This window comes from Equus przewalskii, chromosome 29 (genome assembly GCF_037783145.1).
Source record: "Equus przewalskii isolate Varuska chromosome 29, EquPr2, whole genome shotgun sequence".
In the NCBI taxonomy this organism is placed as follows: domain Eukaryota; kingdom Metazoa; phylum Chordata; class Mammalia; order Perissodactyla; family Equidae; genus Equus; species Equus przewalskii.
Window position 1 is genome coordinate 42,639,731 of NC_091859.1, and position 27,250 is coordinate 42,666,980.

Here is a 27,250-nt window from a genome sequence, read left to right on the forward strand (position 1 = left end):
AATGGCAGGCCAGGTTATTCCAACTGCCTCTCTCCCTGCAAACAAGTAAACATTTTGGATAAAAAAATCATTAAAAAAAAAAATTATGTCAAAAGCCTGTAAGAAGGGCCAAGATAGTGGAGAACCCCAAGGCTGAGTTGGGGGCAGCAGGAAGCAGGAGATGGAGCTCAGCCCTTCTGTCCCAAGACCTTTGTCAAGCTGGCAAGGTTGGGACCTTGACCTGGGGGGACGGAGTGCGAGGACAGAAGTCGAGGTCTGAGCAGTCTCCCTCCTGGTAGGCTGGAGGCTCCAGTGGCCAGACGCCTGGGAGTTGGGAGTGGGGGGGCACCCGGAACTTTCCGGCAGCCCTGCAGGAGCCCAGTGCCCATGGCGCCCTCCTAGAGAGAGTCAGCACTGTGGGCGCTGGGTGGTGACATGGGAGTCACACTCAAGGGCCAGCACAGTACCTGGCACCTACTTAGCGACTACTAGAGCTTTGTTTTTGACGGGGGCGGGATTTTGGGTTTTTTTTTTAAAGATTTTATTTTTTCCTTTTTCTCCCCAAAGCCCCCCAGTACATAGTTGTATATTCTCCGTTGTGGGTCCTTCTAGTTGCGGCATGTGGGACGCTGCTTCAGCGTGGTTTGATGAGCAGTGCCGTGTCCGCGCCCAGGATTTGAACCAACGAAACACTGGGCCGCCTGCAGCGGAGCGCGAGAACTTAACCACTCGGCCACGGGGCCAGCCCCTCGGGGTTTTGTTTTAAAATTACACTCAGTGCTAACATTCGCAGACTTAATCTAACGCATCCTCCTGGAGAGATGAAATGACAGGCTACAGTCTCCCAGTCGTTGGCCTGTCCCACCAACCATCCAGGAACCCCTCCCGCCAGGGTGCTGGCCCCGAGTCCTCCACCTGGGGCCACCGTCACCTTCTAGGGAGCGTTCCCCTGGGGACTGCCCTCGCACAGCACACAGAATTCACCTTTCTTCCTGCCTCCAGCCAACTCCCTCCCCCGCAGACCTCAGGCTCCCAGGCAGAGGGTAGGCTCGTCCCCAGGCCGGACCCCCGCCCCAAGGGTGCCCAATGGCATGTGAGCCAAGGCCCTGCGTGGGTGTGTGACTGACGCAGGCTCCCCAGGCAGCGGCCCACACTCTGCCGCCTCGCTCTGCCTAAGATGGAAATCAGGCCCTCACGAGCGATTTTACGTTCCATGTGCAAGTCTCGACACTAGCCCGAGCCCGGGTGTTGACTTGAACACAAATATCGTAAGTAAACCTGGAGGAGAGAGCTGGGCAGCAGAAGCCTGGAAAAATGTCAGCAGGCCTTCACAACCGGCTGCGTGTTTATCAGTAAACAGAGCCCACCTGGGCCTACGGGCCCTCGACTTGGGGATTTATGAACCAACAGCACTTTACACAGCTTCGGGGTCTGTCGAGTCAAAACATACCAGTCCCTGTTATCAGCACTTCATCTAAGACATTTTTATTCAGAAAAAGCATTTTGAATAACAATGCAAGAATGTAAAGGACGCTCTCAGGGAGAAAAGGGGTATTTCTTGACATCAACTAGATGAAGCTTTACAATCTCTCTGCAATGTCCTGGCTTTTCTTCTCCATTTTGCTGCAGACTGGGAACATTCTGTCAGACATGGTCTGTCCCTTCAGGGGGCTGGGCACCACGGGCCACCTCCTCTAGTCAGTGATGACCAAGGCAGCAGGTGCCAACAGAACAGCCTCGCACACTCACGGAGGCTCCTGTGTGCCAGGCCCGGTGCTAGGCTCCCGGACTGAAGAACTGGGTGAGGCTGGCCCAGCTGGCACAGAGCTCTCTCCTGGAGCCGCAGCTGGGGGCTGGGGGCTGGCAGGCTGCTCGGGCTCAAGTTCACGCTGCCTCCATGGCTGACAGGACTCTTCTATGAAAGGCAGATACCAGGCTAGATCTGAGGATCACGTGAGGGAGCAACACACAGGCACCTGGCCAGGTGTCAGGGAGGTTCGAGGGCTCAATCAACGTCCGCCATTTCGAGTGGCAAGACAGGACTAGGCACCAGAAAGGCAGCGCTGAACTAGACAAAAGCCACATGGGAGGCAGCTGCGACCCAGGGAAGAGGGCAGCTTTGCGGGTGGGATGGATGCCAAGCAGGCTTCCTGGAGGAGGTGATCCTTGGTAGAGGCCTCTGGTAGGTGATCACCAAGTCTCAAATCTGACCCATCTTTCAGGTCCTGACCCTGCGCTTCCCTCAGGCAGCCTCCTAATTCTCACCCCAGAGTCTATGGAGGCAAGCATTGCTGCCTCTTTTAGAGATGGGCAAGTCGTGTGGCCAAGGCTGTGTTATGAGTAGAAGGTAGAGCATGGTTTGGAATCCAGGTCTGTGCGACTCCAAACCCCAGGTTCTATCTGTTGACCTCAGGAGGGAAACGGGGATGCCCCAGGCAGAGGCAGTGACGTGCATATCCACCTGCCTTTATTGTGCATTTGGGCATCAACACACAGGGTCCCGTCTCAGTCCCCCAGACCTCGCCCACCCACAACAGTGCAGGTCCCGGGTGGGACCCCTCCTGGGTCAGATCTCCATCTCCAGCAGAGCGGAACGTCCCCGATCAACCGAATTCGTCTATCCATCATGCTTTACGGCCAGACTCTCTTCACCAGGTCACGGGGGTCCTGAAGCTCCACACTCACCCTAGACAAAGGACGTCGATGACTCAGGCCCTGTCCCAAGGAGATTAAGCCACCGGGGGATGGAATAGCGAGTGCTGACGAGGAGAGTATCTGACTCTCTGGAGGGAAGGGGACGGGGGCCGGGCTGCTGCGGGTGCGTTGTTGCGTTGTTGCGGGCTTCTCTGGAACGGAGAAGCCACATTGAGGTGGACACTGTAGCAAAGCCAGTCTGTAAACTTTGGCTGGGGACAGGTTATTTATCAAAGGGGTGGAGTGTCTATGACAGCAGCAGCTGCTGGGCCTGCAGAAGGTTCCAGAACCTGCAGACCTCAAGTGAGCACATGGCTTTACCTACCGCCACCACCACTTCTCCTTCAGTAATAACAATTAGTTAACATGTATCATTTATTATTTGTACTAATCTGTTGGAGTCGAGCCAAACTCCCCACCTGGCCACAAGGTGCTACCTACCTCTGTCCGTCTTGTACCATTTCCACTCTCTCTCCCCTTGAATATGGCCCCTCTCTCCTGCCACTGCCACTGTGTCACAGCTGCCTCTCTGGAGCTCTGGGACCGAGACTGATCCTTAAAACCGTGCTCCTGGATCTGCCAGAGACAGCCCGGGTATCAGGCCAGGAAAGCACAGGTTTCTGAACCAGACAGCCAACCCCTGGGGGTACCCCGGGGCAGGTGTGGATGGTAGAGTGGGTTTGGACTCTGAGAGCCGGTTCTTGCTCTCTCTTGGAGACCTCAGCGAAGTGACGTCGTCCCTGGTTCTCAGTTTCCTCATCTGTAAAACGAGGACGAACCTAGTTGCCTTGCAGGACTGTTGCGAGTTCTGTGCCTTAAAGTGACAAGACTACATTACCTGGACCCATGAGGTTTTGCTGTCATCACTAAGACGGCAGCCATGCACATGACCATGGCTGGTCCCCACCGATGTCCTGCTGCGGGCCACGGAGCGGCTCTGTCCTTCCGACAGTGAACTCTCCCTTTCTCAATTTGCCTCCCCCCGCCCCGACAACTTCCACCACCTGACCTGAAGGCACGCTTCCAGGAGATCAGAGGCCACTGCCCTGGCTCACAACACTCAGGAAGCACAGATTCCATCTCATCAGGAAGCTTTGTGGATCAGCAAAGGGCAAGCAAGTGACCCGCAGAGGCCCTGGACAGGCCCTGGAAGAGGGCTTGGCTGAGTTGTAGGGCAAACAGACAGACTCCGCCGCCCGGACCCCCAGACCCCTGGGGGAAGCTTCCCCCGGCACAGGCTGGGGCCAGCAGTTGGGTCTCACATTCTCTCTGAACACAGACAGCTGACCCTACCTGCTTACACGTTTGGGGTGTAACCTGCTGCCTAGTATTGGGGGCAGACCCCTATCACTTCAGGTCACCACCCCCTCCTCTGAATGTCCCCACTTCCTGATTCTCCCTGGGAGGCCGAGGGAGAGTCTCGGCTGCGCTGGTGGGACTGGACAGGTTGGGGTATCCCCGAGTGGCTCAGCGGGGCAGTCATGGGCTCCAGAGACCCACCTCCTATCCTGGGCCCCACAATCTATGTGACCTGGTGCAGTGGGCGCCTCTCTGTGCCTCTGCCTCCCCATTGTAATGTGGGCGCCATAATAATTATTTCTCCGAACATCCTCAAGATTAGAAAACATGAAACGGGCCCTGGAACAGCATCAGCACCAGATAAATGGAAGCTACAAACTGAGATACATGTGCCCCCAAATGCTCCAGGATTGACGAAGGCTCCAAGGGGAACCAGGTGGGGCTCAGACGTGTTTGCGAGAGCGCTGATTTGTCCCTGAAGTTACAGACTTCTGCTCAGGCCCTGCACAGACGGCCGTCTCTGTTCTGCTGTGTTGCCTACGCTCCATCAACATTGAAGGAGGTAAGAAGGGAGGGAGAGATTTCCTGCAGCTGGGGGCGGCGCAGGGGGTGTCCTTTGTGGAAGTTTCTCCTATGCTGGGTGAGTGACAAGGTCTTCACGGCAAACAGGAACCCACAGTTCCCCAGGGGGCAGCATGTATGGAGCCATTTCCAGCCAGGACCCTCCCATGAGAAATTCCTGCACTTCCTTCCCCTTTCTACCTGTGGGGGCCTGGCTGGAGCATTTGCTCAGCGACAACTATCAACACATGCATGAAAAACAAGTTTTGTCTCCCTAAAACCTTGGGAACCCCAAGAACCCCAGAATATCACTTCTCTGTGTCTGCTGGATGTGCACACCACTCTGTTGAACCCTGCACAGCTTCCTTTGTCCTCGTTCAAAACGACCGTTCCCGGGTCTTTCCAGCTTGCCTGGTTGAGCTGGATTTATGGCAGACCACTGCGGTGCAAGTGGGAAAAGAAGCCAACACACCTACGTTTGGACTCTTAGTCCTTGACAGCCTGGGATCCGGAGTACATCAGGTGACATCTTTGAGCCTGAAGGTCCTCATGAGGACACAAGCTCCACAAGGGGAGGTGCTCGTCAGCTTCCTTCACTGCTATATCCATGACACCCAGCACACGATGGCCCCTAGCCGCACAAATAAATAATACTGTCGCCTCCCCACTCAACAGATAGCCAGGATATAACGTACGGGGAACACTTCCTAGTGAAACATAATACAAATATTGGCTATTGCTAGTGTGCAATAAAATCTGGACTTGTCTGGCTACAAGTGGGAAGGTTGTGTGGGTGTGTGCATGGTGGGGCAAAGTTCACCCAGGCATGGAGCTAACCAACCATCGTGAGTTTAAAAGGCATCTGCGAAAGGGACCGCTCCGGCCTGTTCTCCAGCGACTGCCTGATGCAGGGATTTGCTGGAGCCGCGTTGCCTGCCCCGAGTAGGTCCTCCTGGGCGCTTGCCGCTACAAATAGATCAGTGGCAGGAGCAGCGGGAGGGCAGGGAGGAGGGCTGGCATAGCACACATTTCGTTCCCAAAGGAGGGGCATCCTGATGCCCTGGCACCAGAGGTTTTGTGCTTTCCCCGCAGGGAGCTGGGCGTCGCCGCGCAAACACAGCCGTTTTGCAGCTCCTCCCCCCCGCCTTGCTCCTAGCTATTGGCTGTCGGGGCCGCGACCTCCCCTTGCGCTGGCAGAGGCCCAGCGCCTTGGCTGGGCACAGTCAGCCCCTCACCCGCGACGCACAGGGGGAGGTGGCACGGCTCTTTGGCAGCCGGCTGTGGGGTGGGGGGCGGGTGGTCGGAGAGGGCAGCGCCTCCCCGCGCCCGTCCCCTTTGCCCTTCATCCTACCCGTTCCCCCGCCAGCCGCACCTTCGCCACCTGTTGATGCGTCCTCCCAGCTCGTGTTCCCTTTCTCCTTCTTTGGCACCCTGGGGTCCCGGGGACAGGTCCTTCCCCGCCCGCCCCCGACTCCCCACCCCGCGCACCCCCGAGCCTCTAGACCAGATCCTCGTACAGACCGGCAGAGCCGGGCTCCCCGAGGGAGGAAGGGCCTCGCCAGCGTGGCCAAGGCGCTGGGCGGGAACGTCCACCCGTCCCGCAGCCTCGCGCCCGCCTCCGCCTGGACTTCAGCCCCTCCCGACGCGCGCGCCTAAGCCCAGCCGCCCGCAGTGTCCCATCGCGGCACCGTTCCCGCCCGCCCGGTGATCTTGGCAGTCCCTCCGCCTCCCCAGCCTCAGTTTCCCCACTGGTGCAGCTGCTGCAGGGCACGAGGTGAGAACCACCCAGCGCGGCCCCGTGGTCTCTGTGGTCCCCCCCGCCCCCGCGAGAAGCCAATCGGGAGCCGCCGTCCGGGAGGTGTGTCCCGCCCGGGCAGCGGCCGGGGACCCGAGGGCGGGACGGGAGGCCCGGGGGCGGGGCTTCCGGGTCGGCCACCCGCGCTCGCCGCCCGCGCTGCCGGGGTCGGGCTGGGGCCCAGGGGGCGGCGCTTGCCGCGGGGGCGCGGCTGGCACGGGCGCGGGGAGGCGGTGCCGGGCATGGGCAGGGGACGCGGCGGCCCCGCGGCGGGGGCAGTGGGCGGCGGGGGCGGAGGCGGCCGCTAGCGCCCTGCCCGGCGCCGCCTCCCTCGGCGCGCTCGCCCGGCGGACCGGCAGGCGGCGGACCGCGGCCCCAGGTGCCCAGGGACGGGCGGGCGGGCGGGCGCGCGGGGGTCCGCGGGCCGGGCCTCCGCTACCCGGGGACCCAGGGTGGCGGCGGGCGGGGGAGGGGCCGGGGCCAGGCGGCGCATGCGCGGGGCTCGGGGCTCCGGCGCCCGCCGCGGACTTGTGTCCGGGATCCCCGGGCCCAGGGGGCCAACCCGTGCTCGGCCTCGCCCCGAGTGCCGGGGGCCTGCCCGGAGCCCCGGCGTCCGCGGCTGTCGGCGGGGCTGCGCTGCGCGGCGGGCGAGGCCGGGGCCCTCAGAGCCTCTGGATCCTTAGGTTGTCCCCTGGGAGGGATGGCCCACCGGGCGGGGGCCTCGGGCGCTCCCTTCCCTCGGCGCGGTCGAGTTTGGGCGTCACCGACTGGGGGTACGTTTCCCAAGACCCTTGGGGATCCCCGAGGCTAGGTAGCCCCAGGCCCAGACAGACCGAGCCCAGGGCCGTGCGCCCGGCGGCCGCGGTCCGACGGGAGAAACTCACGCGGGGCAGTGCGCCGGCCGCGGGGCGCTTTGGCTGGACGGCCCCGCTTCGCGCCGCGCGCAGTCAGGCGGCCCCGGGGCGCAGGGGCTGCCGGCGGACGTCCCGAGGGTCTGTTCTGCCCCCACGCCCACCCCAGACTAACAGCGGACAGCAGCGCGCCTGTGCTGTCCTCGCCTTTTTCATTTAAAGAAGGACGGCGTGCCTCACATGTCAAGGTTCTTTCTAAGAAAGTCCGTGGTGGTATACTGTCTTGGGTTTCGAGGGGCGCTCAGGGACCTTCGGGGCTGCACGCCCACCTCCACCCAGCCACCCTCCTCTCCCGGGCCTGCTTGGGAAGGGGTGCGCGGGCAGTGGGGAAGGGAGGCGGGGCCCAGGGCTTTCCTGGGAACAACCCTCCTGCCATGCCGTTGCCGTGGAAGAAGCCGGGTCACGGTGACTTTCCTCTTCCAAGGTGGTGGAGAGCTGGGGAGAATCCAGAGGACGTATCGCAGTCGTTTCCTCCTTTACCTTCTCCGTGCCAAGGCTGCCGTGAAAGGCCCTCCCTCCCCTGGGAAGTAACAGTTTGTGGCACAAGCGCAGAACCCAGACGTTGGCATCGCAGGTGAAATAGAGGGTTTGATTTACTTGTTTCCAGAATGAAATGCTTTCCGCTGCCCTACGCAGCATTTTGGGGGTTAATTATCCTTTTGTGATGTACCTGAGATATATTTTCAGTGCTTTGAAAATAAGATAAACGTGGATAGATTCCCCTTTAAGTTCTGAAAACTTTATTGTGTCTGTTTCGCTAGGAACTTCATTTCTTCATGGCAGGCTGGTTCCATGTAATTTAAAACTAGGTCGTGTAACAGAGAACTGTTATTACTTGGTGGACCCTGAAGTTGCTCAGGCTGACAAGGGAAGAGCAGCGTCCTGGCCTCTTAGCTGTCTTAATTCTAATCTCAGTGTCAAGCAGACGGCTTGCTGAGATAGCAGGTCAGGTCTAGAACTGCCATCAGCTAGGACTGCGACAGCCACGCTGCAGATTCGAGAGGTCACTGTCCGTGAGGGGCTGGACAGTGAGCCTGACAAAATTCTGTACGACTTTGAAGGAAAGGCAAATTGACAGTAGAAAAAAAGTTTTCTCTCTCTTTTCTCACATCTTAGACGTATAGGTCATTCTGTAACCATAAAATCAGTTTTTTTACTAGCTCGTGTTTGTCAAAATTGTGAACAGTTTTTTAAACATTGTATGTGTGTGTGACAGAGAGAGGAGAGAAAAAAAGGTTTCTTCTATATAAACTATTTTGTAACCTGCTTTATTGACTATTAGGTTATGAAAAGTCTTTCCATGTGAATAAATGTTTGTGCTTTATCATCTTAAATGTCTATAATATTCCATTGCGTTCAGATACATTAATTAGTCAGTTCCTTTATATGTGTGTGTGTATGTGTATATTTATTCATTCTTTCTATAAATAGTTATTAAGTAGCTGCTGTGGGCTGTTGGCTCACTACTGAGCAAGGCAACTTTGGATCTGCTCGTCAAGCTGATTTTTATGTCAGAATATGAAAGAGAAATGTAAAGATTATCCTCACCTTCTTAAAGGATGAAACTGGAGTGCAGAGAGGGAACTCTTCTTGCCTAGCATCGTGCTGTTTGGCGATTGGTGAGCAGTGCTTTTTTCCTTGCATGCCGTCTATGAGCATCCATGTTTTCATGATAAATATTCTTTAAGTAATCTTTAAAAAGATTTTATTGAAATGTTTCTCTGCTTAATGTAAACAGATTTTAGACATGCCAGATTCTCTGCTCTTTTTTCCCCTCTCGCGGTCTCTGTGTGTGAGTGGATGTATTCTCAATGGCAAGTGGGTTGAGTATCTTAAGTTCCAAGCGGCTGGTGTTTTTGAACAATTGTAGTAATTTTGTTGCCTTGCAGTTAGAGGATGTGGCCTGTGTAATTTCTGCTTTTTTGGAATTTGAGGGCCTGTTTTCGGTGGCTTGGCGTAAAGTCAGTCTTTTAAATGTTTCATAGACATTTCAAAAAGAGGCATAGTTTCTGTTTGTAGGAAAACATTTGCTGTATCTGCTATTTCTACCTTATTAATTACATAAAACAAGCCAATCCACTTCTAAGGCTATGTGGTTAGGGAAAATTAGGCAGAGAATTTTAATTTCCGACTTGGTGTTAAGATAGTTTTAAGGTAAGAGCCAAAAAGGAGAAGTCCTGGATGTCCCAGTGGACCTTATTTAAAAGAACTTGTTTCTTCTTCCAGGTGTTTCTGTTGCTGGCGTGCAGTGAGCTTCTTAGGGAAATGAACACATGGGCGAATTTTCCAGCCTCTTCTGTGGGTCGCAGGCGTAATGTAGTCTGATTTGCTCGTTATCTGGAGGTGCGTTTGTCCTTTGCTTCTAGAGGATTTAATTCCTTAGCATCGTGTAGTTATGATACGGTGGGGTCTCGAAAGTGAAGAATTTACTCCTCACCGGGTCAGCCCTGTTCGAGCTGTTCCTGTGTGTGAGCTGCATTTGCTTTGAGATCAGCGTATAGACAAGAAGTATTGGAAGATTTTTGGTTTGCATCAGGAAAGCAGCTTGTTCTGGTGGAAAAGGCGTTAGGTGGTTAACCTTGAGGTTTGGATTTTCGTCCCTCAGCTGCTGCCTGCCAGGCCTGGGGTTTTTGTCCACATCCCTCCACTGCTATTTTCTCATCAGAAAATGGATTTCCTCTGCCTTCCGCCTCTAAAGGGTCAAAAACGGTGGATTACGTGAAGATTCTTTATAAAATCTGTAAAACCGTCTGTGGCCCAGGAGGCGTCTCGAGAGGACGAAGCTACACCCTGAGCTGCCCGCCCCTTTCCCTCAGCCACATCTGATTCCTGTATGATTTTTGCTCTGACCATTTTATGATTTTTCAAAGGCTTTCAGAAAGAAACACACCTCCTCTCCATATGCAAATTTTTAAAAAATTTCTTAATAGATACTTGAGAGTTCTACACCAGTTAGAATAAAACGTCACGAGTGGCTCGTGTTTTCTCTGAACGTGGACATGCCTCAGGTTTGGATGGTGATGCATTTTGCATTTGTCCTGACTCCGGTATAGCTAGACCATACTGGCCCTCCTCCTTGCCGGGTCTGCGAAATCGCGGGCTCGGTGCAGTCTTCCTGGACCTGGGCGCGCCTGTGTCGGGCGGCTCCTGGGTGCTGCCCTGCATCGGGCTCCTCGTTAGTGTCACTCTCCCCACTGGTTCTAACTTGCTGACAGCGGAGTGTACCTTGCTCATTTCTGCGCAGCTGGTCCTGTATACTGAGTCGGCACTTGTAAATGTTCATTAACAAATAAGTGATGAACAGAATTTAATTCAACAAGTATTTATTGGTGGGCCTCTGTTTTCTCCGGTACTCAGACGTGGCGGGGAGCTGGCTGGGGCACTTAGAAGCACAGACAGCAGGCCTACCCTCCACAGGAGGACTCCACCTGCCGTTTTGCCCCTTCCCTGGTACCTGGGTTGGTGAGAGCGCGTTCTTCCATCAGTGCTAGATGGGTGTCCTGTACGCCACACTGGACTTCCACGTGAAGCTTCTGTTGCGTCAGGGCTGTAAATGTGGTGGTGGCAGTTAAAACAATTCTATGCGTAATTATCATTAGGTTTGGGGTATATCATGCATTAAGTAGACTTTTTATGAGATGGTTTGAGAAGCTAATGAAGTAAAATGCTCTTTCTTTCTGCGAGATCATGGATTCAAATCCCAAACAACAGACTCAGTTGGACAGCGCTATGTTTAAACCTTTGTGCGTTGGGATGTGCTGATATTTAACATGGCAAGGGTCCTGCAGACGCTCCAGTTGTGGACGTGAGATCTGCACAGGAGAAATTAGAGAAAACACGGATTAAACATCTTCTGTGTTCCAGGATGCAGCTCTCTTCTGACTGCTTTTACTTTGCTGTATTTTAGGAGATTTGCAAATAAAAAGGAGTGGCAGTTTCTATTCTGATTGATTTACGCTTTAACTTAGAGATCCCAAGTAGGCTTGTGAAGAAGTATTGCATTGAATGGTAGGAGTTAGGAAAGCAAATACAGAAGGACTAATTGTCTCAAAGATTATGAGCTTCATGGGAATGATTTGAAGTTATAATAAAGTTAAGTAAACAGTGTATTGCAGTTCCCTTTTTTCCCCCATTTTAAAGAGTGGGTGAGGCCCCAGGTTTTCCTGCCGCCATTTGTAACTGAGTCAGTCTGTGGTTATGTGATAACCACGCTGAGGTGACAAATCGCCAAGCTCCAGTGAAAGAGACCTGGTTATGGTGAGGTTGACATGTGGCTATGTCCCTTTCTGAAATAGTCTAAGTAATTAGTTGTCAGCCTTATGTGAAGATGTAAATGCATGTTTACAGTTGAGCAATAGGCTTATAAAATACAAGATTGCAGAATCAAGGGACAACCACATCTTGATGATCTGAAAGCAAGTTTTTTTCTATTACCTGTATGCCAGATGGGGTTTTTTTCACTGGAAGAATTCTTGGAAGCATTTTCAGGCAGCTTTCCTTATTGGACAAGTTGACATCTATCAGGCTGCCAATGAGAGGAGCATATTCCACTCTGTCTGCGATTATCAGTACGTTTGATAAATTCGAGACGGCCGTCTCATTGTGGCTCATTTTGCGGGACAGCATGATGACCGGGCTAGTGTCTTCTTTATTCACTGTTGTCTACTCACAGTCTATTTCTGTTTTTCTGTCTGTGCATTGAGGATAGGATTAACGTGAATGATGTTTAAACGGAAGATTGTTCAGAGAAATTTGAAATTTGGGTTAAACAGAATCATCTCTGTGTGTGTGGAAGTTATTTATAATAGAAACAAACAGGGCTGCATTTGACACGTGCATGGCTCCCGTAGATGTTAGGATCTGTGAGGGGAGTATTTTGCTTGAGTATTATGATTGCCCTTATTTTCCACTTTGAAAATGTTACAGAGTCTCTTAGGCGATCTAGGCAAGGCAGCTTCCGCTCCCGTCTCTGCCGAGCCCTCCTGATGGTGCACAGCAGGCAGACCGATGTGCGTGCCAGTTCAGAAAACGACCTTTGTTCTCTTCTTTCTTTAGAAAAACTCCCTTGTTGAGAGTATTTTCTAGAAAGGAAGGCATTCTCTTGCTGTGGTTCTCAAATCATAGAAATAACCCTAATCGTTATGTTCAGTACGGAGTGCTAGAAGAGACAAGTAGTTTTTAAAAAAGTTCAATTGTGCAAAGAAATTGACAGTGAGAGCTTGATGGGAGGTGAGACCCCAAAGAAGAAGGCGGCTTTGAAAAATAAGAAGCGTGAAGAAGAGAAAGGTATTGGAGAATTTAAATGCACTTGAAACTGATGTTCCTTGAGAGACAAGACCAGCACAAACAGGATTAAAAGAGCATGTGTGGGGGCCGGCCCCGTGGCTGAGTGATTAGGTTTGCACGCTCCACTTTGGCAGCCCGGGGTTTCACCAGTTTGCATCCCGGGCATGGAGCTAGCCCACTCATCAAGCCATGCTCTGGTGGCATCCCACATAAAATAGAGGAAGATTGGCACAGATGTGAGCTCAGGGCCAATCTTCTTCACCAAAAACAAAAAAGCATGTATGACAAGTGATGATGAAAGAACTTGGGGTGGAAGTATTGGTGCCTGGAGGGTTTGTCCAAGTCAGAGAAAGAAGGTTCTAGACCTAGGGAAAAAGGTGGGTGAAGGCGCATGCACTCAGTTGTGTGTGGAGCATTTCTGAAAGAGATGGGAGGGTGGTCACCAATGGCAGGTGAAGGATGCTGACCGAGCCCTGGAGCAGCCTGGAAACCAAAGCTCAGAACCGGCAGCGAAGAGACAGGAAGTGCGGATCAGCGCTGATGCGTTGACCAGAAGGAGGAAGGTTACCATTCCTGGCTGGGGGCGACTGCGGATGGTGGCAGAGGAAGGTTTGCGTGGAAAGCTTTCGGGGGAGAGCAGTAGCAATTCTTCCTGAGTCCTGGCCTTCGTGTGTGAATGTAGAGTCTAAAGAATGCTTAGCAGGATTTCAATCTAAGAGGAGAGAACTATGAAATTTTTCTCTCACTCTGGAAACTGAAGATTATCAACTTTTTTTCCTCCTCTCTTCTCTTTACTTAGATGAATCTAACAAAGTTAGCTTTCAGTGTCTAGGTCAGAAGTTGAGGCAGGGTGAATATTTAACCAGATTCAAGGACGGCTGGTAATCTTTGATACGAAGAGAGGTACAACGCTTGAGAGAAAGGAGAATCTAGGAGGAAAAAAACCCAGGTATATCCACGGCTGAATCATGGACAGATTAGAGAGCATGGTACCTAGGGAGCATGGGGTTGCTGTGTTTGGCGTGAATGAATTCAGATGTGGGCTGTCTGAGTTGAATAAACCATTTTCTAGGAGACAGTTCAGAAAGATACATGCCCACTTAGGGTCTCGGATCTGGTTCAGTCCCTTTAAGGAAACGTGAAAGACAAGCCAAGCCATTAAAACTCAGAACTCAGGGACGGAATTACTTTCAAGAGATGAAAAGGTGCAGTTCCAACCTAAGGCATTAACACATCCACCGGCCTGTCATTCTAGACAGCTGCTGTCATCGTGTTTACACACGTGACGTTGAATTGCCAAGGGGCCGTGGGACGGCTGTTCCCTTTCTGGTCCTCTGTGTGTACCTTCCTCCGAGCCCTCCTGGCTTTCCCTCCCCCTGTGCCAGCACTTCGTCTCCATGGTGGCCTGGATCCAGCCCACCTCGCCACCTCCCTAGAGGTCCCCTGCTCTTCGTCATCCTTGTCGTGACGTCAGGCCCAGCACCCACTGGCCTTCCCGACACCACCACCCACCCTCCCTGAGGCTCAAACTTAGAGCGTCCGGTTCTGAGCCACCTGTGTTTGCCCTCCCTGACCGTGGTCTTCGTCCTTGTCCAGTGAGTGGCCTCTGCTGGGGCAACAGAGGCAGGACAAGTGCAGGGTCCCGACCCTCAGCTCTCCGACGCACGTGGACTGCTCCTCTCACCTGTGCCTCAGTTTCCCTGTCTCCAGATGGGGCAAATACTAGTGCTTTCCATGGGGGGTGGTACCTGGCATAGTAAGAACTCTGTAGATGTTTCTTTGCTTATGGTTCGCTCTCCAGCCTTAACGCTGACTCACTCATCCTCATTTGTCAGCTCCCGTCCTGACTAGGAAGGCCTGGCCCTACGACTCAGGGGCCGACTTTCTTTCTACACTACTGGTTCCTCCCACCCACCGTGCTTCCTGCTTCATCCCTGGGGCACTCCCTCACCCTCGTCCCCCACCTCACCCCCATAACCTCTACTCTGGAGATCTCAGCTTCAAATTGCTTTCTTAGGAAAACCTCTCTGAAGTGCGTGCCCAGGGCGATCTCTCTGATAGAAGCACTAACCAGCTCAGGGCTTTTTCTCCAAAGCGCATGCAATTTGCCTGGCAGCTTGATGGAAGTCCCTCTCCCAGATGAGTGATGAGTCAGTGGGTCACGGACCCGAGGGTGGGGGGATCCCTAGCTGCCTCGCTCACCATCCTCCTGGAGCGCACTGCCAGCAGGCGCTACAGGACCGGCTGTGCGAGCTGCAGCTCCTGTGGGATCTCCTCCGTTTGAGATTCCGTCAAGGCCTCATCGGACACCACCTCCTTCGTGAAGACTTCCTTGATCCTCCCCCAAACCAGATGCAGGAATGTCGCCCCTCAGATACCCTACGGCAGTTTGAATCTCTCTGATTTGACAGATTCTGCCTTCACTTCAGCAGCTGTTCAGGGGGCACTTCAGTCATTTCTTCCTGAACTCATTCATTCATTCAGCACATGTTTACTGAGCGCCTACTCTGTGCCAGGCAGTGTTCTACGTGTTGGGAAAGCAGTGGGAACACAACAGGCCCAGTTGCCTGAGCACGACCGCAGGCTCAGAGGGGAGGCAGGCACGAAGCCCAGGACATGAGCTGTGTGGTAAGAGCCAGCTCGAGGCAGGGCTGCTCCCTGGCACCGTGGCGGCTGCCGGAGCAAGCAGCATTTTAACCCCGAGCAGAATGTGCAGCCTAGGAAATGCTTGTCTTTCAAATTCCCTAAAGGAACTAAGTTGGGAGAGAGGAAAGAGTAAATAAAAGTCACCCAAGAAATTTCAGAACCCATTTTAGTTGTGAGGCTTATCTTAAAGGCATTAAGTGATACGTGAAATCCTTCTGACCCTCTTAGGTCAGCAGAATCCAAATCTCAGGTGGATGTTAACTGTCGTCGTGCTACTAATGACTGACGTTCAGGAAACACTGTGTGTTTAGTCACTGTGTCTGTCTCTCCTTGTCGCCAGTAGTTCCAGCATTAAGAGCAGATAAGCCTTCTGAGCAGTGAGTCTGTGTTAATCACATGAGTGTGATAATTGCTTCCTGACAGGCAGACTTGAAGTGACATGAGCTGGACGGTGAGTGCTGGTAGCTTGACACCATTTGGTTTGATAGACGCGAACGAGGCAAATTATTTCCTAGACAAATGTGAGCCCTTTCCTAGGATGGTAGTGAGTGATGTCAGCGCCTCGGGGGGGGGGTGCGGTAGGGCAGGCTGGCTTCTGGCTTTGTGGGGTGGGGGGTGCAGAGGGAGGGAGGGAGGCAGCCGTCTCCCGCCCCGGGGTCCTGAGCCCTGTGGCTGCGTTCGGGGCTGGCTGCCAGGTGTTCCTGGGAAACCCCCATGGGCGTGATGATGTGTTGGGCCAGCTTCCGACACCAGCCCCGCCTCTTTCTAGTAGGCTCCCTAAAAACCAGGCAATGGAGATGGGTTTGAAGGGCTTTTTTTGGTCAGGTTTATTGAGGTATAATTTACATACAGTAAAATTCATCCTTTTTAGATGTACAATTCTGTGAGTTTTGAAAGCCCCCTCTGGCCCCTGTTTCTGCACTGGGTATCAGCTGAGGGGCCCACATCCCTTTGCTCGTGGCCCCTTTGTTGCCCAAACCAGCAGCAAGGGTGGAGTCCTTCTCATGCTCTGCATCTCTCTGACCTCCCTTTTCTTCTGCCTCATTTCAACCAGAGAAACTTGTCTGCTTTTAAGGGCTGCAGCGATCTGATCGGGCCCACCAGGTAATCTCGGTGATCTCCCCTCTCGGGGTCTGTACCTCGGTCTCCTGGGGCTGCCCTAACAAAGCACCACGATCCGGGGGCTTTGAAAACAGAAATTTATTCTCTCGCTGTTCTGGAGACCGAAAGTCTGAAATCAGGTGTCAGCAGGGCTGTGCTCCCTCTGAGCCTCTGAGGAGGAGCCTTCCTTGCCTCCTCCCAGCTCCTGGTGGTGGCCGTCCTCCCTGGACGTTCTTTGGCTTGTAGAAGCATCTCTCCGGTCTCTGCCTGGGTCTTCCCCTGGGTTCTCTGTGTGTGTGGATCTGTGTCCAAATTTCCTTTTTTCATAAGGACACCAGTCATATTGGATCAGGGGCCCCCGACTTTAGTATGGCCTCATCGTAACTACGCCTGCAAAGACCCCGTTTCCAGTAAGGTCACATTCCGAAGGACTAGGGGTTAGGATGTGGATGTATGTTTTTGGGGGACACATATCAGCCCATAATGGTACCTTAATCACCTCTGCGGAGCCCCCTTTGCCATGGTGACATGTCCATAGGCTCTGGGATTGGAGCGTGGACATCTTTGGGGGCCATTGTTTGCCACCACACCATGGTCCTGCCCTCCTGGAACTCACAGTCTATTGGCACCTAACACCTGCTCAAGGAGGTGTGGGGTACTGAGACCACTGAACGTGTCTTACCCACACTCGAGTGTGGGTGACCTGTTCATTGTCCAGCTCTGTCAATTAAGGGCTAATCTGTGACATCAAAGATAAAAAGTGGTGACCAGCATTGCGCAGTGCCTTAGGCAGCTAAGGTGGGGCAGGTAGTGTGGACCTCGCCCAGGCCATGAGAGTTTTAGGAGACAGATGTCAGGAAGGACAGCACAGTGAGCGCAGAGCCTGGCGGCTCCTTCCTTCCCTCCGTTAGGCTGGTGCTGAGGGGGCCAGCTGTAGGGGAGGCTAGAGTGCTGGGTCATGGGGTCTGTAGGACTCTCCCAGCTCCGTGTCCCTGTTCATAGAAGGAGGAATGTCATGAGGGATGTCATGTCATGCTCATTCCCCTGGGGGAGGTCTTCTCTGAGCCCCTTCCCCGCACTGTCTCCATCTAACATGGCAGCTGCTTTCATTGTCGTCTTTCCTCTGACTCCCTTGCTGGAACAGCAGCACCGTGGGCCATGATGTTTGTCTGTCTCCTTCACTCTGTGCCCAGAGGGGCTACAACATGGCCCAGCATGGGAGGTACCTAAAACTGTCTGCCCAGTGAACAGAGCCTTCCTCTCTACTTAATGGTCTGTGCCCTCCTGCTTGTGGAAAAGATGACAATTTTTCTGTCCTAAAATTTTATTAGGAAGCTGTTGTTTGCCTGAATCTGAGGAAAACCTTAAGAACATCTAATTGTTTCCCTATATTCCAGTCTATGGATTTCATTGAAGAGACAGAAATACTTCTTGGTAGCTCTGGAAGTAAAAAAATAAAGAGAAAAAGCACCATTTCAAACTGTGGAGCTGATAAATATTCATGACTATTGAGTGCTTTGTACATGTTAAGATGCTGGCTCCATTTCTGGTAATGGCTTAGTAGTTTGGAAGTCAACTCAAAAAGGTGGACAGAGTCGTTAAACACATGCCGAGGTGTTGGAGAGCTCATGAGGTAGTGAACCCTTGCCAGGCTGAGGTCTGGAGAAGATGGAAACTTGACATTTGGGGTCATTTTGTCTCTGGGTGTTGGCCAGTTTATGGAAGATGCACTTAAGAACCTAGTAGCACTTCTGTGCGGCCAGGAGTCAAAGTTTGGGATATAAAACCTGTGAGAAGGGAAAACCCTGGTAAACATCCCAAACTTTGGGTTGGGACCCCAAAAAGCTGCCCTCTAGAAGTACAGGTGATCTGGAAATGGATCAGCTGCTCAAGGACTGACGCCCGGTTCTACCTAATCTCAATCCTTGAGGTTGGATTAAGGTGATCCCAGATCGCTAGGGCTTCCCATCCCTGCAGAAGCAAACGGATATGCTCTCTGCAGGAACAAAGCAGCACCAAGGCCTCTATTTCTAAGAACACATTTTCAAGTACAGGCAATCCTTGCTTTGCATAGTTCCATGATGCACGAATTTCAGTGACCACAGGTAGTTAAATAGTAACACCAGTCACCCAACAACGCGGCTCAAGTTTCAGTAACCAGACATAAGAACTATGAGCAGTTGCATAGAGCACAGGCTCTGCTGTCAGCTCTCCACAAATCACGACACAGATCACAGACGTGCGTCAGGATCAGTGACCAATCCCGTCACTCCTTTCAAAGCCAGTCTGTGATTGGTCACTGCAGTCTGTCATTCTGTTCCCGCGCAGAGAGCAAAGTGCATAGTTGTGTTGCCTCCTTGTCTCCCAGTGATAAGCCCACGTGGCATTTTATGAAAACGGAAAAGTGGAAGAGGAATTGGCCAACAAAGATGAAAGTGCATTTATTTAAATGAAATATGAAATAAAATAAGTGAAAAATGGTAATTCTGGAAGAATCAGATGTAAACGGAATTGTAGAAAAAATAGGGGACCATGGAAATGTGGACACTGCTGACATTCGAGACTCTAGATGGGCAGCCAGAAGGACTTAGTGAAAGTGACTAAACGTAAACAAAGAAAGCAGTTGGGATGAAAAAGATGAAGATATCCTAGAGGAAGTGATCCCAGCAAAAAAATCACTTTGAAAGGAACTCGCTAGATAGTTCATGACATTGAAAGTGCAAAGGATAAAATGTTGGAAGGTGATCCAGGCTGAGAAGTATGACCGTTCGCTAAGGCGTAGAAAAGATCTTCACTCCGTACTGGAAGTTATACAATGAGAAGGCAAGCCTGGTTCGAACTATTCTTGATAAGTTTTTTACGAAGAAATAAAACAGTTTAATTCTCAGTGCTCCTAATGTTTTAAATTACAATGTACTAAATAAACACTAGTTTTACCATATTTTTTATTTCCCTGTGCATTTACGACTGATAATAAGAGATGTTTCATGTTTTGACAAAAAATTTTAAAGATCAAGGAGCAGTTGTAATCTTTGCCATTAATTAATAAAATCACTTTGCACGTTTCTGCTTGCATGATTTTTTTTTATGGTCGTGCACTACTATGCAAATCAAGACTGTTTGTGTACACTAATGCCACACAACAAAACCAACGAAACCTACGAGGAGAGAAGACCTCATGAACCAGCAGAAATAATAGATGATAGCAACAGACCCACATGACTCTAAATATTAGACTTGTAAAACAGAAACTTTAAAATAACGTTGCTTACTATATTCAAGAAGAAGTAAGATAAGGTTGGTAATTTTGGTAGAGTACTAGACATTGTATTTTTAAAAAGGACATTGACTTGAAAGATAACCAAGTAGAAATTATAAAACTGAAAAATGCAAAAACTGAAAGTACATTCTCTGGAGGTAGAGGTAACAGCAGAGTAGACACAACTGATGAGAGAATTGGTGAATTATAAGATAGGTTAGAAAAAAAAATCTAAAATGAAGCACAAAGAGACAAAAGGATGGAAATAAAAATATGGAGGATACAGTGATGAATTCTGTCATATGTGTAATTGGAATCCTAGGAGGATAAGAGAGAGAGAATGGAGTAGAGGCAATATTTAAAGAGAGAGTGGCTGAAGTTATTCCAACACTGATGAAAGATGTCAAGTCACAAATTCAAGAATCCCAAAGAACTGCAAGCAGAATTAGAATCAAGGAAAAATCCGTACCTAGACACACTATCATAAAATTGCTGGCAAAAAAGACAAAGTGATAATCTTAAGAGAAGCTAGAAGTTAAAAAAACAAACAAACAAAAGCCTTTCAAAGAAGCAACTATTCAGAGATAATTTCTCAACCAAAACAATGGAAGCCAGAAGACAATGAAAAGACATCTTCAATGTTCTGAAAGTTGGATTTATTCCAGGAATACAAGGTTAGTTTAACATTTAAAAAGTAATCAAGCATCAAAAAAGATGAAATGCGTAGGGATAAAATGCATGAGACCTGTACAGTGGAGTCTGCAAGCCCTTCTTCCCACAACGATCTGCAGATTCCAAGCGATCAGGGTACAATCTCAGCATGCCTATCTGTAGAGTCTGACAAGCTGATTCTAAAGTTATGTGGAAACATAACTAAACAACTTGGAAAAAGAACACAGTTGGAGGACTTAGACTACCTGATTTCAAGAATCGTGATCGAGCTGCAGTACTCAAGACAATATGGTATCGATATGAAAAAATACAGAGAATGGAACAGAATAGCAAGTCCAGAAATAGACCTGCACATATGGTCAATTGATTTTCAACAAAGTGCCAAGTCACACAGTGGGGAGAGATACTCTCTTCAACACATGGTACTGGAACGATTGGATAGCCATATGCAAAAGAACAAACCTCAACCCTCACCTTACACTACATTTACAGAAAGAAAAAGAAGAAAAACTTGAAATGGGGCAGACCTAATTGTAAGAGTTTAAACTATAAAATTTCCAGAGGAAAACATAAAGAAATCTTAGTGATTTGAGGTTTAGCAAAGATCTCTTATAACTGATTCAAAAAGTGTGAACTATATGGGGCTGGCCTGGTGGCACAGTGGTTAAGTTCTTGCACTCCACTTCAGTGGCACCGGGTTTGCAGGTTCGGATCCTGGGCATGGACCTAGCACTCCTCGTAAGCCACACACTGTGGTGGTGACCCACATAAAACAGAGGAAGATTGGCAGCAGATGTTAGTTCAGGGCCAGTCTTCCTCACAAAAATAAATAATTAAAGTATGAACTATAAAATAAAAAATAAATTGGACTTCATCAAAATTATAAACTTTTGCTCATCAAAAGACACTTAACAAGATGAAAAGGCAAGCCACAAACTTGGAGAAAATATTTGCAAAACATATATCTGACAAAGGACTTGTATCTGGAATATATAAAGAACTCTTACAATTCAATAAAAAGAAGACAAACAACCCAATTAAGAATTAAAGCAAAAATGGGCAAAAGAAGGGCACTGAATGGCAAGTAAGCACATGAAAAGATGTTCAGCATCATTGGTCATTAGGAAAATGCAAATTAATAGTAGTAGATACCACTATTAGTGGCACAGAGATATCTACACACCGACTAGAATGGGCTACAATTAGAGACTGACCAAGAGTGGCTGAGGATGTGGAGCAACAGGAACTCTCATACACTGATGATGGAAATGGAAAATGGTACAGCCACTTGGGGAAACATTTTGGCAAAGATATCACTGACATTATTATCGAAAGTATCATATAACTGAAAGAAGCCCATCTGAAAAGGCTACATACTGTATGATTCCAACTATTTCAGAGGCCGAAAAAAGCAAAACTATAGAGACAGTAAAAAGATGAGTGGTTTCCAGGGGTTAGGGGAAAGAGGGGTGAATAGGGGGAGCAAAGAGGATTTTTAGGGCAGTGAAACTTCTCTGTATGAGTCTGTAATGGTGGCTACATGTCATTATACATTTGTCCAAATCCATAGACTGTACAAGACCAAGAGTGAACCTTGATGTAAACCAGGGACTTTAGTAAGTAATAATATATTGTTATTGGCTCATCAGTGGTAACAAATGTAACAAATGTACCAAGATGTTACTAATAGAAAAACCATGGAGGGGAAGTGAGGAGAGGAGGGCGTATATGAGAACTCTGTACTTTCCACTCAGTTTTTCTGTAAACCTAAAACTGCTCTAAAAAAGTCTATTAATTAAAAATTACATTAAATATATATATAGTACACCTAGGTATAAATCTAAAAAAGTTGTGCAAGACCTACTCAGAAAATTGACGTTATTGAGAGAAATTAAAAATAGCCCAATAAATAGATGGCTATACCATGTTCATGGAAGAGACACAATCGGGAGGGTGTAATTCTCATTTGAAAGGCCACCTGTGCCCCTCGAGGGATATGGCATGCAACACGAAGTACCTGAGGCATGTCAGCTGTGTTCAGCTGAACATTGTGGCCTCTCAGAACTGATGACAGACAGTTGAAACGGCCCTGCAGCCCCTAAATGCACCCTCCCCCAGAATGTCCTAGGATGCACTTCAGGAACTTTACAGGAGAAATTTCTATATTTTTCTTAAACAGGTTGTTTCTGTTTCCTTAGCATTCTTGTTGCTTTAAGGTGCATTCTTCCTTGTTTCTTTAGAAAAGCATGTGTTCTACACCCAGCCTTTGCCCTGTAAACACGGCTGGTCTCCTCTGTGTAAGCTCCTTTCATAGGTTCATTATTTAAAATGGTAAGAGTGCTTTTTTTTTTTGTAAGAAAAGGAACAATGTTCAGAATGTACCAGTGTTAGATTGACTCACAGTCAATATTTATTGAACACCTGCCGTGTATGAGAGGGGACCGTGCCAGACGTGAATTCGGCCTTAAGGAGTTACGGACAGTTGGGCAGAAAAAGCGTCAGTTGATACCTGTGATGTGAGCAGTGGGGATGCAGAGGAGGGAGGGGGTCCTTCCCCGTGAGTGGATCCAGGAAGGCTTTTGGGGGCAATTGGGACATGCTAAATGTGTGGGAATGGGAGGCATTCCAGGCAAAGGAGTAAGATAGAGTATAGAGGCTGGGAAGCATGAGGTGAGTCTGGCAAATGCTGAGTAGTTTATTTTGACCAGAATACAGGATTTGCAAAGGGAAATAAAGAGAAGATTGATTTATTCAGGATCAAACTTCATCAAATATTTATTAAGTTCTTTCTCGGTGTCGGGCATCATTCTAAGCACTATGGGTATGTAAGGGGGCAAACCCCACAAAATCCGTTTTCTCATCGAGCCAGCACTGGTGGGAGAGACAGGTGATGAGCAGAGGGAGCTGGTACCCGGCTTGGTGTGTTTGAAGATGCTAAGTGCAGGGGGGGAAGCAAGCATGGAGTCGGGGAGTCGGTGAGCAGGTCAGGAGCACCAGGGAAGGGGAGGGCTGCAAGGGTGGCCTCGCTGAGAAAGTGACCTTTGAGGAAGGACTGGAAGAAAGTGAGAGCGTGACTGGGCAGACGCCAGGATGGGGAGAATTCTGGCAGAGCAGGCAGCCAGGCCAGGCTCGTGCAAGGAGCATGAGGAAGGAATGTCCCAGAAAGGAGGAGGACGTGAGGTCCCAGAGGAGAGGTGGCAGCGGGTCACCGTGGAGGACCTTGGGGGCATTGTAAAGGTTCTGGTTGTACTCCATGTGAAAGCAGCCCCACGGGAGGAGGGGATGTGACACGCTTGATTTAGCTGTTAAAGCCTCCCTCTGGCTGTTGTCTGGGGCCAGGGACAGAAGCTGCCAGCTGGTCATGAGGCTAACAGGGCTTACAAAGGTCCTGAAGGTGTGCAACTCCGGCAGGCAAGGTGGCGCGATGGGAGAGCGAGAGCCCTGCGCCGTGTGGGGACAGGGGTGGGGGAGGGGGCGAGGGGAGCGGTGACTTCAGGTCTAGCTTGGCATTTAAGCAGCTGCGTGACCTTGGATGTTGCTCATTCTTGGTCTGTTTCCTTACCTGCAAACCCAGGTATTTGGAACTGCGCTTTTCAGAGAGGTCTCTAAGCAGAGGGTGGTCTGATGAGGGTTGTACTTTGGGATGCACCTGGCAGCAACCCCGAGACCCTTGGAGAGGGGAGACAGCCTGCGAGGGAGACAAGAGGAGGCTGTTGCCGGAGTCCAGGTGGGAGGGAGTGACGCTGTGTGTCGGGGTGGAGATGGGTGGATGCGAGTGATTTAAGAAGAAAACGGTCTTTCCAAACGAACAGCAGACAAACAAACCAGACCATGCTAAGGACCCTAAGCTGTAACTTTGTGCAGACGTAAAACACCAAGGTCATCTCAGGGCGTGCTGGGTACATGGCATGTTGACAGCTGTTCCCGGCTCAGATATGCCCTCTTGTTGGCAGGGTGGCCACAGGGAACCGTCTGCACATAAAGCTTTGTTGCTCTGACAGGCTCCTCAGCAGGCTCGCTCCTGAATTTGGCCACCGGGAAGCACATAATCAGTTACCCCAGAGGCATGTCTGTCTCTGTCTTCAGATCGCCAGCTCTGGGTCTTATGAATAAACTCTTAGTGGGTTTCCTGTTTCTCTTATTTTTATGCAGAGTTTTACTTTATAGCAGAAAATTCAAATTTTTTTTCTTAAACAGATTGCTTCTGTTCCCTTAGTGTTCTTGTCACTTTAAGTTGCATTCACCCTTGTTTCTTTAGAAAAGGATTTGTTCTAAGACAGGCCAGTGAAGAAAGCGCTTGGTTTATTGTTACTAACATTTGCTAAATGTCTGAACTATGTCAGGCTGCTTAAAATCAGTGTTGGGTAGATTTTGTTTCTGTTCTTTTACTCTGTTCTTACTTAGGGATTTACAGAATAATTACATTTCTAGTGTTCTTTTATTTGTCGTGGTGAGTAGGAATTGGAGCTGTGTAGCTCCGGGAACCTCTAGTTCCGAAGAGGAAAGGCTTGTCAGCGTTTCCAACTGGCAAACTGACAAGACCGAGGGCATGAAAGTTGCTAGAGAGGCTGGGAGCCTGTGGAGGAAGGCAGCCTCAGAGGGGACGAGGACGCCGCCAGTGAGAGATCCTCATCCACTGTTGCTCCTTCTGTGCAGGTACCAACCGAAAGGAGAATTGAGTACAAATAAGTACTAAAGCGGTTTCTGCGTTCTATTTGGAAATGGAAGGAGAGGTAGAAATGGTATTCCTTAAAAATGCCAATATTGTAAAAGAGAAATAACAGCTTTCGAAGTGTTTCAGAACACTAAAAGAAATGACAACAAAATGCATTATCTGACCCTAGGCTGGATCCTGTACTGGAGGGAAAAAAATGCTATCAAGGACATTATTGGGTCAACTGGCAAAATTTGACTGTGAATCATAGATTAAAGTGTGGTGTCTTTGTTATGTTTCCTGATACTGGTAAGGGCACCGTGGTATGTGAAAGAACATCGCTATCCTTAGCAAGCACATCCTTCAGTATTGAGGGAGTTGGGGCCATGCTTAAGTAACTACCCCCAGATGCACACACACACACACACACACACACACACACTTACGCCATGGCTATCTACCCATAAAGAAAAAGCAAGTGAAAAAGCAGATTGGTAGAATGTTAATCGTAAGTGAATATGATAAAGGGTTTACAGTGTTCTTTGTAATATTTTGTGTGTGCAACTTTTCTGTAAGTAAAATTACCTCCAAATAAAAAATGAAATGGCAAACAAAAAAGACAGTTTCTACAGTATATATCCTAGCTACATTTATTACCATGTTTGGATTCTGAAAGCTGCAGATCAGAAAATATGAGTAACGGCTCACCTATTCTTAAAATATCACTCCTAATTTACCTGCCCATTAGTACTTTTTCTAAGTTAAAAATTTTGAGATAATTGTAGCGTCACATGCAGTTGTAAGGAATATTACAGAGAGATGCCCAGTCCTCTTTACCAGTGTCCCCCAGTGGGAAGGTCTTGGCAAACAGCAGCCCAGTCTTACAGTCAGGACATCGACATTGATGCCGTCCAGATACAGAACATGTTCACACCCAGGGATCCCTCGTAAAAGCTGCCCCTGACACTCACCCTCTCCCTCCCACCCCACCCCTTCCTTATCCCTGGCAATCTGTTCCCCATTTCTATCCCTTTGTCGTTTCAAGAATGTTATATAATGAATCATGTGGTATGTAACTTTCAGGGATTGGCTTTTTTCACTCAGTATAACTCCCATGAGAGTTGTCCCACTTGTTGGGTGTATCAGTACTCATTCCTTTTTATTGCTGCGTAGTATTCCATAGAGTGGATGTATACAGTTGGTGGAAACATCCACTCGTCTAGTTTGAGGCTATTATGAATAAAGCTGCTATGAACATTTGTGTACTGGTTTTCAGTTTTTGTTTCATATAACTCTGTTGAGATGTAATTTATATACCGTACAACGCTGGTTTGAAGTGTACAATTCCATGGCTTTTCTTATACATACAGGGTTGTGCAACCATTACCACAATCTAGTTTTAGAATTTTTCCATCACCCCTGAAAGAAACCGCATACCCATTATTGATCCCTCCTCATTCCCTGCACCCCCCACCCCCACACAGCCCTAGGCAGCCACTGATGTGCTTTCTGTCTCTATGATTTGCATATCGTGGACATCTCATAAAAATGGATTCGTACCTTCTATGTTCTCCTGTGACTGGCTTCTTTCACTTAGCATAATGTTTTCAAGGATCTTCCATGTTGTAGCATCAATCAATACTTCATTGCCTTTTATTGACAAAAATATTATACATTGTATAGATACAGTCCATTTCATTTATCCGTTAATCAGTTGGTGGACATTTGAGTAGTTTCCACTCTTTGGCTGTGATGAACATTCATGTTTGAGTTTTTGTGTAGATGTCTGTTTTCATTTCTCTGGAAGCGGAATTGCTGTGTCATGTGGTAACTGTGTGTAAGTTTTTTGAGGAGCTGCCAAACTGTTTTCCAAATGGCAGCATCGTTTTGCAGTCTCACTAGCGAATGTGTGAGGGTTCCCGTTCCTCCATATCTTTGTCGATGCTTGTTACATTGTCTGTCTTTTTAAATACAGCCTCCTGGTGGGCGTGAACTGGTGCCTCATTGTGCTTTTCATTTGTGTTTCCCTCATGACCAAGGACACCAAGCCTCTTTTCATGTGCCTACTGGCCATTCGTGTATCTTCTTTGGAGAAATGTCTGTTTAAATCCTTTGCTCATTTTTCAATTAGGATATTTTCTTTTTATTGTTGAGTTGTAAGAGTGCTTTAGGTATTCTGGATACGAGTCTCTTATCAGATGTATGATTTACAAATATTTTCTCCCATTTGGTGAGTTGTGTTTCCACTTTCTCGAGGTAGTGTTTATAGCACAAAAATTTTTAATTTTGATGTCCAATTTATTAATTTTTTTTCTTTTGTTACTTGTACTCTTTGTGTGTGTACAGGTTTTTATGTGAATATAAGTTTTCATTTCACTGGTTTAAATGCCCAA

General features: G+C 49.4%; 1 protein-coding gene and 1 long non-coding RNA gene across 23 annotated transcripts in view; one reads left to right on the plus strand and one right to left on the minus strand.

Moving 5' to 3' along the window:
- Positions 1 to 1,438: 1,438 nt before the first annotated feature.
- Positions 1,439 to 6,179, minus strand: LOC139080277 (uncharacterized). The gene is made up of 3 exons (XR_011534632.1): positions 5,906 to 6,179; positions 3,115 to 3,249; positions 1,439 to 2,665 (listed from the first exon to the last, which is right to left on the minus strand). It is a non-coding gene; the product is annotated as an uncharacterized lncRNA (long non-coding RNA).
- Positions 5,414 to 27,250, plus strand: part of PPARA (peroxisome proliferator activated receptor alpha) — a 66,078-nt gene continuing 44,241 nt past the window's right edge. For 4 of the 22 annotated variants that reach the window (XR_011534630.1, XM_070599862.1, XM_070599881.1 and 1 more), the window contains exons 1-2: positions 6,572 to 6,707; positions 7,664 to 7,813. The gene's annotated coding sequence lies outside the window, so the exon portion shown is untranslated. Of the gene's footprint in view, positions 6,308 to 6,566; positions 6,708 to 6,814; positions 7,102 to 7,663; positions 7,814 to 8,670; positions 8,859 to 9,465; positions 9,583 to 27,250 lie in introns of those variants that run through there. The other 18 variants (XR_011534631.1, XM_070599865.1, XM_070599866.1 and 15 more) reach the window with 14 other exon arrangements.